Raw genomic sequence first — 13,700 nt, forward strand, 5'->3', positions numbered from 1 at the left:
ACGCGCAGATAACAAATATATAATTTGTTTCGCGTTTAAACGGCGTTTCAAAGTCGAATCGGACGAAAGAAATTTCGAATCTCTCGGGTCTCTCTTGAATTTGCTGAAATGGAATGAAGACAACGTACAGCAAACTCGAACTTATCTCTCACCGTTTACCGCGCTCGGGCGGTAGAATTCTCGCGCCCGAGCGCGAGAAGTTCTGCCCCCGGCGTTAACTTATACCGCGCTCGAGCGGTCACAAATTACCGCTCGGGCGCGGAGTGTTCTGCCCGAACACTACCTTTTCCTTCCTTGGCGCTCGGGCGGTCATTTTCTACCGCCCGGGCGCCACTTGTTCTGTAGAAATATTTCATTTTTTGTACAACATTGGCGTCCGGCCTCTTAAATCAAATTCGTACAACATCAATTCATATACAATATTCATTTTCTCAATTCATTTTCATAATATACATCAAATACATAATCATATGACAATTTCATAGATTATCGATAATCACATAGGATTTACGATAATACGATACACGGTCCTTACAGAAACTCTTTCCATTTGCAAGAAAATTTTAAATTCCGCTGTATTTTAATTGTAACGGGTCAAGGTGTCACATTATATTTCTCAAGTCCAAAGACCAAACTGCTGCTCAACTGATTAAGCTTTTCAAAAGATTATTAAATGAAAAATCAGTTGGAATTGATAGAATCAGATCCGATCGAGGAACTGAATTTGTCAATCAAATTCTTTCAAATTATTTAGAGAATACCGGAATCAAGCATGAGCTTTCAGCAGCCAGAACTCCTCAGCAAAATGGTGTAGCTGAAAGGAGAAATCAGACCCTCAAAGAAGCTGCTAGAACAATGCTTGCTGATTCTAGTATATCTCAAAGGTTTTGGGCAGAGGCAGTGAACACTGCGTGTTACACTCAAAACAGATCAATGATTAATAAGAATCATATGAAAACACCTTATGAGATCTGGCATGGAAGAAAAAGTGTGGTTTCCTACTTCAAAATATTCTGCTGTAGATGTTTTATACTTGTCAATGGTAAAACCCATTTAAAAGCTTTTGACGCTAAATCTGCAGAAGGAATATTTCTTGGTTATTCTTCAGTGAGTAAAGCTTATAGAGTCTTCAACAAAAATACTTTGAATGTTGAGGAATCTATTCATGTTGTGTTTGACGAATCTACACTAACGTTTAAGCCAACTGATACAATTGAGCTAGCTGATAGATTTACAGCTTGGATGATGATGATGAAGAAGATATCCATCTTAATCAAAATAACCTCCAATCACCTGAACCTGACATATTGGATCGATCAGCTGAATTGGAAGCAAATCTTGACAATCAGTTAGTGGAGCATACAAATGAGAATCAGTTGCCAACTGAATTAGGTCCAACTGAAACTGAAGACACTCAGTTACCTACTGAGGAAATTGCTAATACAGAAGAAACAAACGCTGAACTTAGATGGAAGAAATCACATCCTCCAGAACTGATGATAGGTAATCAATCTGATCCGGTAAGAACAAGAAATCAGATGCTTAACTTATTTATTCATTCAGCCTTTGTATCTCAATTGGAGCCAAAGAAAACTGATGAAGCTCTTGCTGATCCTAACTAGATAAATGCAATTCAAGAAGAGCTAAATCAGTTTATCCATAACAATGTCTGGAACTTAGTTCCAAGACCACTCTCAAAAACTGTTATAAGTACAAAGTGGGTATACAGGAACAAACTGAACGAAGATGGTTCAGTTGTACGCAACAAAGCAAGGCTAGTAGCACAAGGATATAGACAGGAAGAAGGAATTGATTACGATGAGACATATGCACCAATACTGGAGGCAATCAGAATATTCCTTGCCTATGCTTCATTCAAAAACTTCAAAGTCTATCAAATGGACGTAAAGAGTGCATTTCTGAACGGCCAGTTGCAGGAAGAAGTCTACGTTGAACAACCTCCAGGTTTTGTCAGTCATCACCTTCCTGATCATGTCTATCATTTGAACAAAGCCTTATACGGTCTTAAACAAGCTCCAAGAGCTTAGTACGAAACTCTTTCAAAATTTCTAGTTGATCATGACTTTTCTGTTGGATCAGTTGATAAGACATTGTTCAAATTTTCCAAGAATGATCATATTCTACTTGTTCAAATTTATGTTGATGATATTATTTTTGGGTCAACTAACCCCAAATTATGCGAGAAGTTTTCCAAGTTAATGCAGGAGAAATTTGAGATGAGTATGATGGGTGAACTGACATTCTACCTTGGTCTACAAGTGAAACAACTGGATTCAGGAACTTTTATCAGTCAAACCAAGTACACTAAGGAATTGCTGAAGAAATTTGGCATGGAATCATGTTCAGCTGCAAGCACCCCTATGAGCTCATCAGCTAAACTAGACACTGATCAAGGGAGAATATCAGTTGAGACGATGCTTTACAGAGGTTTAATAGGTTCATTATTGTACCTAACTGCTAGTCGTCCTGATATTATGTTTGCTGTATGTATGTGTGCAAGATTCCAAGCTAATCCTAAGCAATCACATTTTTCTGCTGCCAAACGTATCTTGAAATATCTTAAAGGCACGCAAAATGTTGGATTATGGTACTCTAAAGACTCATCTTTCAATTTAGTTGTATATTTTGATGCAGACTATGCAGGATGCAAGCTTGATCGAAAAACTACAAGTGGATCATGTCAGTTTCTAGGGCGTCCATAGCAACTTCCACAACTGAAGCAGAATATCTTGCTGCTGGAAGCTGCTGTGCCCAACTGCTCTGGATTAAGCAACAACTGAAAGATTATGGTGTTGATGCAAAGGAATCGCCAATATTCTGTGACAACACAAGTACAATTGCTATTACGTATAATCCAGTTCTTCACTCCAGGACTAAGCACATAGATGTCAGACATCACTTCATCAGAGATCATGCTTTAAAGAAGAACATCAGATCGGAATATGTATCAACTGAACAGAAAGCGGCTGACATCTTCACCAAACCACTGGCTGAGACTAAGTTTTCTCATTTTCGCAATATACTTGGATTAATTGATTTGTCCTAATTAATTGTTATTGCTTGTAATTCATATGTCAGCTTTACTGTTTTCTTACTGATTATTTAAGTAAGTTGTTTATTCATATGAATTTTAACTGATGACAGTTAGCGTTTCATTAGTTCATGTGTTTGTATCTCATACAGATCAGTGCGTGCAGAAACAAAGAAAAATGATGCTCAATCAAAATAAACATTATATTTATCCATAAATGTTGGAGAGGACTACATTTTCATAAGTCTCTTCTACACTAGCTATCCACATCCTCATCCAAACAGCTAGAGCTGAGGAAGAGGTCTTGCAGAAGCTGTGCGAAGAGGCGATGCTATTAAGAGTCTCCAGCTCCTTGCGAAGCATCAGCTGATAGAGATGGCCCTCCTTGAAGACGTCCACCTCTGCAGAAATGTTTAAGTGCTTTCGCACTTCTCTCAGCTGGGCCATCCGCCTGAAGGTTGTGACCCTCCCAGAGTTGTACAGGAGCTCCAGCCCCTGTAACTCTTCCCAGTAGGGAAGACTGGCATAGAATACCTCGTCTTCTATAGCAGCTTTTCGGGCTTCAAGAGAGAGTGGAGAGACGTTTGAGCTACTTGCACCTTCCATTTCTTTTTGAATATTATCTGCTGATACTTGTGACTAACTCCTCAACTCTTATTTATAGGGCAAGTCGAGGAAGATGAAAGGACACTTCTTTAAGTGACGATTACTCTACCAAGCCTCAGGATTTTCTTAATTAATCTTGCTTATATTATCGTTATTTTCTTTAATGCATCTATTAAGGGGGAATAATGGTTTAATAGGTTAACTGAGAAGACAGTTGTTAGTGAATTCTCAACTGAAAGGACTCAGTTTTACTAACTGATCGTTCAGTTGAATATTTCACTAATCTTCTCATATAAGTTAACTAATTAAACTTATTATATTCCAAATCAAATGACGTGACTGTCTGCTAACTCATGATGAATTTTAGTTTATAACGTGGACACATTTTTAACCGCTCAAAATTTTACACACGCTTATAGCACACGTACACACTTTGCTTCTTCAAAATTTCTACGGACTGACACGTGTCCAAAATTTGAATAGTCACGTACATATGTACTATTACCCGCTTCATTTCAGTTTCACCTTACAATTACTCACAAATTTTTGAGAGCAAGAACTATTTCATCCTTCAAATTTTCTTTCAGGAACTCTCTTAGTTATCAATGGCAACCCAAATTCCCGCTTTTATGTTTAATGCTATGGCTATCAACTTTGGATCCATCTTATCTTTCGGCGATGCTGAAGTCAAGAAGGTATTTCAGAAGCTTGAATCTGCTGGACTGAGAACATTTTTGGGACAATCCTCAAAGGATATCTATCCCAAAGAACTTCAGGATTTCTACTCCACCGGCATTATTGATTCTGAAGGTAACATCATTTCCACTGTCAATGGTCAGTTGCTGACCATCTCTGAAGACTCTTTCGGGGAATTATTTTCTTTACCTTCTGATGGTTTGGCACAACTCTCGGATGTCAAGGCGTCTGATATTGAAGAGATGCAAATATCTCTTTCTGCTGATGGACGGAAGATTAAAGTTTCTGATCCCAAGAAGGAACTCAAGCATGAAGTTCAGTTGCTTACTGATGTAGTAGCCAAAGGGCTTTTGGCAAAAGCTGGATCATTTGTTGCCCTTACCTTGGAGAAATTTCAAGCCATTTCTGTTATTATGGCTGATCGCAAACTCAACTGGAAGCACCTTATCTTTAACATTCTGAAGAATATGTTTTTGTCTTGGTTTTGCTGTACTAATCAGTTATCTGTTGAAAGTGAAAGGATTAGTGGCTGATGATTCTGAAAGGTCATCGAAATTTAAGGTGTTCAATGCAAAGAACACGATGCTACTCAAAACCAAAATGGACATAACTCCTGCTCAGTTAGTGCAAATCAAACAAGATATTGGGACTCAGTTAGCAGCTCCTAAATCAGTTAAGAAGGCCAAACATTGGCTCAACTGAAGGTCGCCAAGAGAAAATTAGTACTGAGTGCACCTGATTCAGAGAAGACTCCATCCCCTCAGATTGCGAAGAAACCTAGAACCCAGAGGATTAAAACAGCTTCGGAGGCATCCATTCCTACTGATGCAATAATTTCCATAATTGATCAGCATCCTATAGAAGAAGTTCCTCTGCAGATCATTCCACAAGAAGCTTCAGTTGGTACCAAAAAGGAATCAGTTAGGACCAAAGCTCCTCTGATTCAAATCTCTCGTCCTATTGGTGTGGCACCTGCTAGACCCAAAGGCATAAAATTTATAGAGCATGTGGAATCTACTCGAACAGGATTGGAAATTCCTCACATCATGAGTACTGATAAAGGGAAAGGGAAGTTGATTGAAGAGTCCAGACCCTCCAACCCAATTCAGACTCATATTGATCTTGTATGGGCAAAGGTGAACAGTTTTGCTGCTTCAAAAATTAAGTCCTATGATGCTTGGACAGCCTATTGTACTGAGGTTTTTGCCAAGCAACTGAAGAAGAAGTCCAAGCTGAGCAAATTCATCAAACTGGAAGCATTTGTCCTCAGGACAGTCAAAGCTGTCTCAATTGCTCAAGCTATGGAGATGAAGAGTTATCTATTTGATCAGACGAGAGTGAAGAAGTTGGCTCAAATTGTTGCCAAGTTAAAGACCAACTACTTACCCACAAGCCCTACTGCCTACGCTGATCAAGCTATAATTACTTAGCTAGACGCTGATCTTATAGGGTTACAATCTCGAATCAAGTTCTGGGAATTGGATCAAGAGTTGGTTATCCATCAAGGAGATTCAGATGATGATGACGAGAAAATAATTGAAGAACCATCCTCTGAGAAGACAGAACCATCATCAGCTTTGGCCATTGTTCCAACTGAAGAGCCAGTTCATGATAAGTCTCTTTCACCTCCTGGTGAACAACAACTGTATACTGAAGATGAGCTCTCTTTCGCACACATTGATGAATTTATTCAGGCCGTTGTGGAAGAATCCCAGATAAATGCACCTGTTTCTGACAAAGTTGATCATTCTGCTGATCAAATCAATCCAGAGTTCACTATTACTTCAGAAGAACCTGTTCAGCCAGATCCATCTAGTGATCAGGTTATCCCAACTGATTTGCCAGTTGATTCAATCGATCATCCTTTAGAGGCACCAGTTTCAGTTTTGTCACCATCTGCTGAACCAAATCCTCCTTCACCACCTCGGGATCAAGGAGAAATCACTGTTGCTGATATTTCAGTTCGAGATGCTACTGAAACAATCTCATCTGACCAAGCCTTGATAATTTCTGAACATACTACAAGTGAACCAGGCACTTCTCGACAGTCTCATCCTCCATCTTCATCAGATTTTGATCTTATTTTCGAAGAAGTTTAGAATATGCAGGACAGTATGAATCAAATGATTACTGCCATCTCCAAGATTCAAAATACACAATTATCGCATACTCTGAAGTTGGACGATAATCAGCAGTCTTTACAGAAACTAAAGGCTATACAATCTGCTGTTACTGCTCTTTCATTTGCAGTTGAAGATATTCAGAAAAATAGAGGAATTTTTTCAAGTCTGACTGCTACTCAAGACTCTATTAACAAACGAGTTGATAGTGTGGAGTCGCTTGTATCAAGAAAAATCGAACTGCTAAAAGTCACTATGTCTACTGCTATTGAAAACATGTCATCCTCTGTCCAGCTCCTTTCAACTGACGTTCGAAAATTATCTCTCAAGATGGAGCTGTTTGACAAAAAGGGGGAAGAGATCAAGGAGATCTTAGAACAGCAGAAGAAACATTAAGAGCAGTATCTATTGTATTCATTTGAAGAAATATGAATTCAGTTGATTCAGTTAATCGACATCTTTTTATCTACTTTGAATTCATTCAAGTATCTTTCACTATAGTTTTGTCAAATACCATAAAGGGGGAAATTGTTGGAAACGAAATTCCGGCGTTTGACAAAAGATCTACCAACTGAATCCAGCAACTGAATTGAACTAACTGATCGACATAGATGAACACGTCATCAGTCAACTGATCGCTACGACTGGAGTCTATTCTATCGTCAACTGATCCTTAATAGCTGATCTCTCAGCAGTACACGTCATCAGTTGAAAGCGACAACCGACAAATAGTACAACTATCTGTAACTGGTAGTGGCTCGCCGCATTTCAGAATGAACAGTGTACGATTGTCAGAATATATCGACGTGGCAATCAACGGTTAGAATATTCAAAAATCTTTAATGTTACCGTTGAGAGGGAAGCCTATAAATAGTCGAAGGCAGCAGCTGAATATCCATCGCATTCTCAGTTATCTTATCTTACTTGCTGTTACGCTGCAAAAATATCCACTCACATTCAGAAATCAAAGCTCACGCTTATCAGTTATATCAGTAGTATTCAAGACTACGCTCTAGAGCTTTTATAGCACTTTGTAATCGATTGATAGATTTTCTAAGTTGTGCTAAGATCAGTTACGATCTGTAAAACCGTTGTATACTAAGAGTTTCAGTATTGGCAAAGTGATAAGTCCAAACTGAAGTGGGTCAGTACACCTTTTTTTATTTGATCAAAGTCTTTTAGTGAATATCCTATCTTTGTGATAGAAGGGGTGACGTAGGAGTTATTCAAGTCTCCTAACATCCAGAAACAAATTGTTGTGTTATTACTTTCAGTTATTATTTCCAGTTAGATACTCTGTCTTTCAGTCAGTTAGTTTTCCGCAACTGTTTTGTTCAGTTTAACTGATTGTTATTGACCGACGAGATATTTAGATTCAGTTTGTAACACAACTGAAATCAGTTTGTCGAAGTATAATTTTAATTGAGCAGTGTTTATTCAACCCTCCCCCCTTCTAAACACTCTTCACCCGATTCACCGATCCTTTCATAGCCATAACCATCATTGGGAAAACCCTGTCATCTTTTGATGAAGACAACCTGATTCCATGTTTGGATTTGGAGATGGTAAAGTTTGAAGAGGGATATATATAATAAACAATAAAACGATCATTTAGATGTAATGACGGTCCAAAATTTTCTTGCAGCATCGACACACGACCAACATGTCTTTAGTTTTTATCTGGACGTAAGGTTTTGTGAGGGATTCGAAGAGGTGCTAACCAGATACCGCCAGATAGTTCCTCAGCTTCGTCTTTCAGGTACTCCCATCCACACCATTTTTGGCAGAGTAGAGCCAGTGAGCATAACCGAAACCGTGCATGAATTTTGAAAACCTTTTAAGTTCAAAGGGACCAATTTCTTCATATTGAGTCTGCCATGATGATTAGTCACAAATTCTGCATTGATTTCAGGTCCAACATAATTTGCACCTGTGACACCCTGACCCGTTACGAATAAAAATACAGCGGAATTTAAAATTTTCTTTCAAATGGAAGGAGTTTCAAAACACATTTCATAAAGTGTTTAAAAATGCAAATACATGATCATTCAAATGATTTAACAAAAATACAAATCAATCATTCCTATGATCATGTCCCAAAATGCTTGCAAAACATCATCCTTCCAATCTTCGTATGCATATGACTCCTGACCACAATCAACGTCCTGATCCGTCGCTCTTATCTGCATCACATGAAAACAAATGAAATGAGTATAAAAACTCAGCAAGTGGAACTCTTACATAACAATGATACATATCATACTCTGTAAAACATGACTTTGAAATCATAAATACCATCACTCTGAAACATAAATACTGTAGCAATAACTGAAGCAATAACATAGCAATAAGATGGTATTTCTCTTTACTCTGGTTGGATTGATATCAATAGTATCTCTGACTGTGGTGCTCGTATCCCAAATCGATATAAACCGATAACTCTGAGGGATATAAGCCTATGGGCGTTGATCAACTAATTGCATGCAATTCTCTGACTATGTTTCTATCAATCCAATAAAACATTTGAATTCTCTATAGCATTTAAACAATCACTTTGGAAATCTATCTTTTCTCTTGTATTCTCTTTTTCAATAAATGAGACATACAATGCCTCCAATACATATACAATAGAATCAATACATAACTATGAATCAAATTAAGGGAATAACACTTTGAAATCATTAAAACACCATACATATAATATCATGTGAGCAAAGGGATGAAATTCCACTTACAAACCACAATAACACCTTGATTCTAACTCTTGGTACACCACCTACAACAATAATCCATAAATAATACCATTATCAACTCTATATCCAAGAATCCAAGTCAAATAATCCAATGAACCATCAAAAACATCAACCTATAACATGTCATCTCCAAAACCATGAAAGAACACAACCAAAAACTTTCCTTAGCTTCCTAGCACCAAGGAGAACCTCGATCTCAAGTCGAAAATCGAACTAGATCCAAGAATCAAAGGTAGGAAGCAAAAGAAATGGAAGAAAACCCTATTCCTTAGGGAGAAAATCAAAAATGGAGGAAAGGAAAGAAGGAAAGTGAAGCCAACAACTCCAAAAAGTAACTTAAAATCTCGCCCATACCTCCATAAATCAAGACCGCGGGTGCGCTCCAACAAGCACCGCGGGTGCGCTATGCTCACGGCAATCCAAATAATTCCCTGAACTCGATGACCGCGGGTGCGGTACAAACAACACCGCGGGTGCGGTGAACTATCGGCAAAACCATCAAAATCCAACATTAATGACCGCGGGTGCGATCCTTGCAAGGAGTGCGGGTGCGGTATGGTCACGGCCATGAAACAAACCCAAGCAACTAAGATCGATCCGAAACGCTGAAACGACGCAACACCAACAACTAACAATAACAACCAAGCCATAAAACAATAATATCAACTACACTATAACCCAAAACACAACTATAATCATCTAATCATAAAACCCAATAAACAAACAAAGCTTAAACCGTACCGTACACCGGGCTCGGCTATTACAATCTCCCCTCCTTAGAGGAATTTCGTCCTCGAAATTGACGTCACTGCATGTAAGGCCCGAGATAATAAAGATGATATTATTTTAATCCGAGAGTATATAATTGGAAACTTTTGGAGTGTTGAATTATATTCCAAGATGTTTGCAATTATTTAGGATTGAAATGAAATTATTTAGGATTGAATTGAATTAAAAAGATTGAGCGGGGGCCAATTTGCAATTAGTGAAAAATTGAGGGACTAAAGTGTAATTAATGTATTTTGCATGGGACACTTGGCTTGATTCACCTCTTGAACGTGGCCATGCAATTGAGTGATTCACCTCTTCAACGTGGCCATGCAATTGAGTGATATATATATATATATATATATATATATATATATATATATATATATATATATATATATATATAAAAACATCATTTCCTCGACAATTTCAAGGAAAAACCGAGAAAAAGCTTCATGAAATTCTCAAAACTTGGTTTTGGTGCGAAAATTGTGATTTTTGTTAATTCGGTTATCAGATTTTGATTCCGGACACAGTACTGTACTCCTCTCGTTGAGAGCTACAACTGGACGTAAGTTTTATGAAGTTCTGTTATCATTTGAAATTATGATATTGGAGAAATTGTTATTTGATTATTATTATGTGTTCTGAGAATACTAAACATCGTAGAATCGAAACCGGATTAAAGAACAGACTGATTATGGAATTGTTATGATTTTATGATTATACCGATTGAAAATGGGACAAATTTGGATTATGAATTGATTACGGATTATATCAGATATGAGTTATGATTTGTAATTAATATCTGGTGAGGTGGTATTGACGAGAATATTCAGATTGTTCCGTTAAACCGTTGATTTGAATTAAATCCAGATTAATCAGATTCAGAGTTGAATTGAGAATGGAATATTGATATTATGATTCTCGATATATCGTTTCAGATGTATAGAGACAGCCTTGAGTTCAGAACTGATATTGATATTGTGCCTGTTTTATGTGATTGTCATTATCAGATGGATATGGACAGATTTGACTTCGAGACTTCGTCTTCGTCAGACCGGGACGACAAAGGTATAATTCATGTGATATACGGGAAGATATAACTCAAATAAGATCCTATTTGAGTTTCCCAACCAAATCACATACTAGAATTATTGTTGTTTATTTATGATATGATTATGATATGTTATAGATGTTATATTCATATCCTTTGAAATGAACATGCTTTGTTTACAGATTGTTATTCATTGCATTTAAGATAGGAGAGTCGTTGACAGCCATTGTCAACTATCTAGATGTTCGGTGTATCTTAGCTTAGGAGCAGCCCTGACTCCTATTGCAGCCGTTGATACAGCTCAGACCGAAGTCTAGGAGTAAGACGTACAGTCACCCCGATTGGGAGGGTAGGTGACAGCCATTGACGTCTTATTCACCCCGGGATCCCTAGAGTTATAGTTGAGTCGAGTCTAGACATGATTTGACTAGCAATGCATGAGTTTATGGATGTAGTTTCATAGACTATGAAACCCATTTTTATTGCTTTCAGTCATGATCGCATGTTTTTATGAATTGATTTGAATTGCATATTTATCTGATTTGAGTAGCATGCTTATTTTGATTTGATTTCATAGATTATGGAATCTCTTACTTTTGATTTTATTCATGATAGAATGTTTCATGATTTACTTTGTGTATATGCATGTTTACCATGTTTTATACTGGGATTTATTCTCACCGGAGTTATCCGGCTGTTGTCTTGTTTTGTATGTGTGCATGACAACAGGTGGGGTTGGATCAGGGTCAAGATGAGAAAGAGGCTGGACTAGATAGCGTGGTGATTCCGGACTTATTGTAGACTTGGTTTTATTACTAGAACTTAGTAGTTGAACCTTAAACTAGTTAAAAAGATTGTTGTATCTTTATACTAATTTGTAGTTTTATACAGATATGTATATTATCGAGATGCCATTACCTTCCGCATTTATAATTTATAAAGAAAAATTTTTAGACCCTGTTTATCAGAACTGATAATTAAATCCCAAAGATGATTAGCGTCCGGGTCCCCACAACAGGTGGTATCAGAGCGATAGATCCTTTAGATTGTGAGAGTCAGAGTTGATAGATTCTTTAGACTGAGATAGAAGAGAATGAGCGGGGTAGATTGAATTTTCTTTCCTTGCATGTGATTGCTAGCATGAGATTTATTATGATGTGGATTTACATTGTGTGTGCTAGCATGATTTATTGCTTCCCCTATTACATGTTGTTTGTTATCTGAGTTGATTACAGCATGTAATGACCAAGACTGAATCGGAACCGAGTCTGAATCAGAGGTATATGATCAGAGAAGGGCTGAGACAGATTATATAGATTGTGTATTGATTTGTTTGATATTCAGATATACCGCCTCGGAGAATTCCAGAAAGAGGTAGTACTTCGACTAGTCAGATGGGTGTGTCAGAAATGTTGATGGAAACAGAATTGAAGAAGTTTCAGTCGTTTCAACCGCCGATTCTGAATGGTACTGAGACGCCAGTAGATTGTGAGAATTGGCTTGAAGAAATAGAAATTTTATTTGAATTCCTTGGGTTCACAGATGACTGTAGAATTACACTGATTGAAAACCAGCTACAGAAGAGTGCAAGGGGATGGTGGTTAGTAACCAAGAAATTCCTGGAACAGCGTAGTTCACTGATTACGTGGAAAATCTTCAAGGTTGAATTCTATCAAAGATTTTTCCCGGTATCGTACAGACAAGATAAAAGTGAAGAGTTTTTAGACTTGAGACAGGGGCACTTGAGTATTGATGAGTATTTGGCTCAGTTCCTTACTTTGTTACGTTTTGCTTCTAGTGTAGCTAGAAATGATGAAGCTATATCTAGTCAATTCATTCAGGGATTGAATCCAGAGATACGTACATTGGTGAATGTGAAACAATCGAGTAGTTTTTCTGATACTTTGAACAGAGCCAAGAGAGCAGAAGCAGTCCTGATGGGACGAAAAGGAAAATCATATGATCTTCCAGCACTGAATACACAGCAATTGCCTTCCAGAGTTGAGATTGGCAGTAGCAGCGGTAAGAAGAAAGAACCACTAAAAATTCAAAAGAAACAGTTTGAGGAATTAGAAAGTGGTTCGTCTAGCGTTAGTAGTTCCAGTACGAGGTATACTGTAGTGTATTGCAGGGCTTGTGGAGGGAGACATCCTACAGAGCAATGTCAAGGAGTTCTTGGTAGATGCAATATCTGTAAACAACCTGGACATTTTGCTAGAGTTTGTCCCCAGAAAGGTTCCCGAAGATTTCAGGGAACTGGATCATCTGGGTGTGGTGACCGAGGAACAGACCCAAGAGGCACTTGCTGATATAGTGACAGGTACTATTCTTTTATGATTGGCTTGCATATGTATTGATATATACTAATGCATTCCAGATGATTATCTTTGACTGAATTGTATTGATATATGTGGTACATGTTGGGCCTGTGTTTACTGTAGTATTGATATCCTTACCTTGTGAGAAAGAAAGATTGATCCCAGAGATTTCTATGACATATTGTATACTACGGTAAAATGAGACTGAGATTGAGTTAGATTTTGACGTACTTGTGTTTCTGATTTGATTGCATTACTGATGTTAATATGCTAAAACAAGTACAGAACTATTATAAATTCCTTTTGGGAGAATATAAGAGTCAGACCAGA

The 13,700-nt window shown here is 37.7% G+C and overlaps 1 pseudogene; it reads left to right on the forward strand.

Moving 5' to 3' along the window:
* Positions 1–13,700, forward strand: part of LOC140822031 (E3 ubiquitin-protein ligase RGLG1-like) — an 87,132-nt pseudogene that overhangs the window by 60,647 nt on the left and 12,785 nt on the right.

Source organism: Primulina eburnea, unplaced genomic scaffold (genome assembly GCF_022965805.1).
Source record: "Primulina eburnea isolate SZY01 unplaced genomic scaffold, ASM2296580v1 ctg739_ERROPOS11973397, whole genome shotgun sequence".
Lineage (NCBI taxonomy): Eukaryota > Viridiplantae > Streptophyta > Magnoliopsida > Lamiales > Gesneriaceae > Primulina > Primulina eburnea.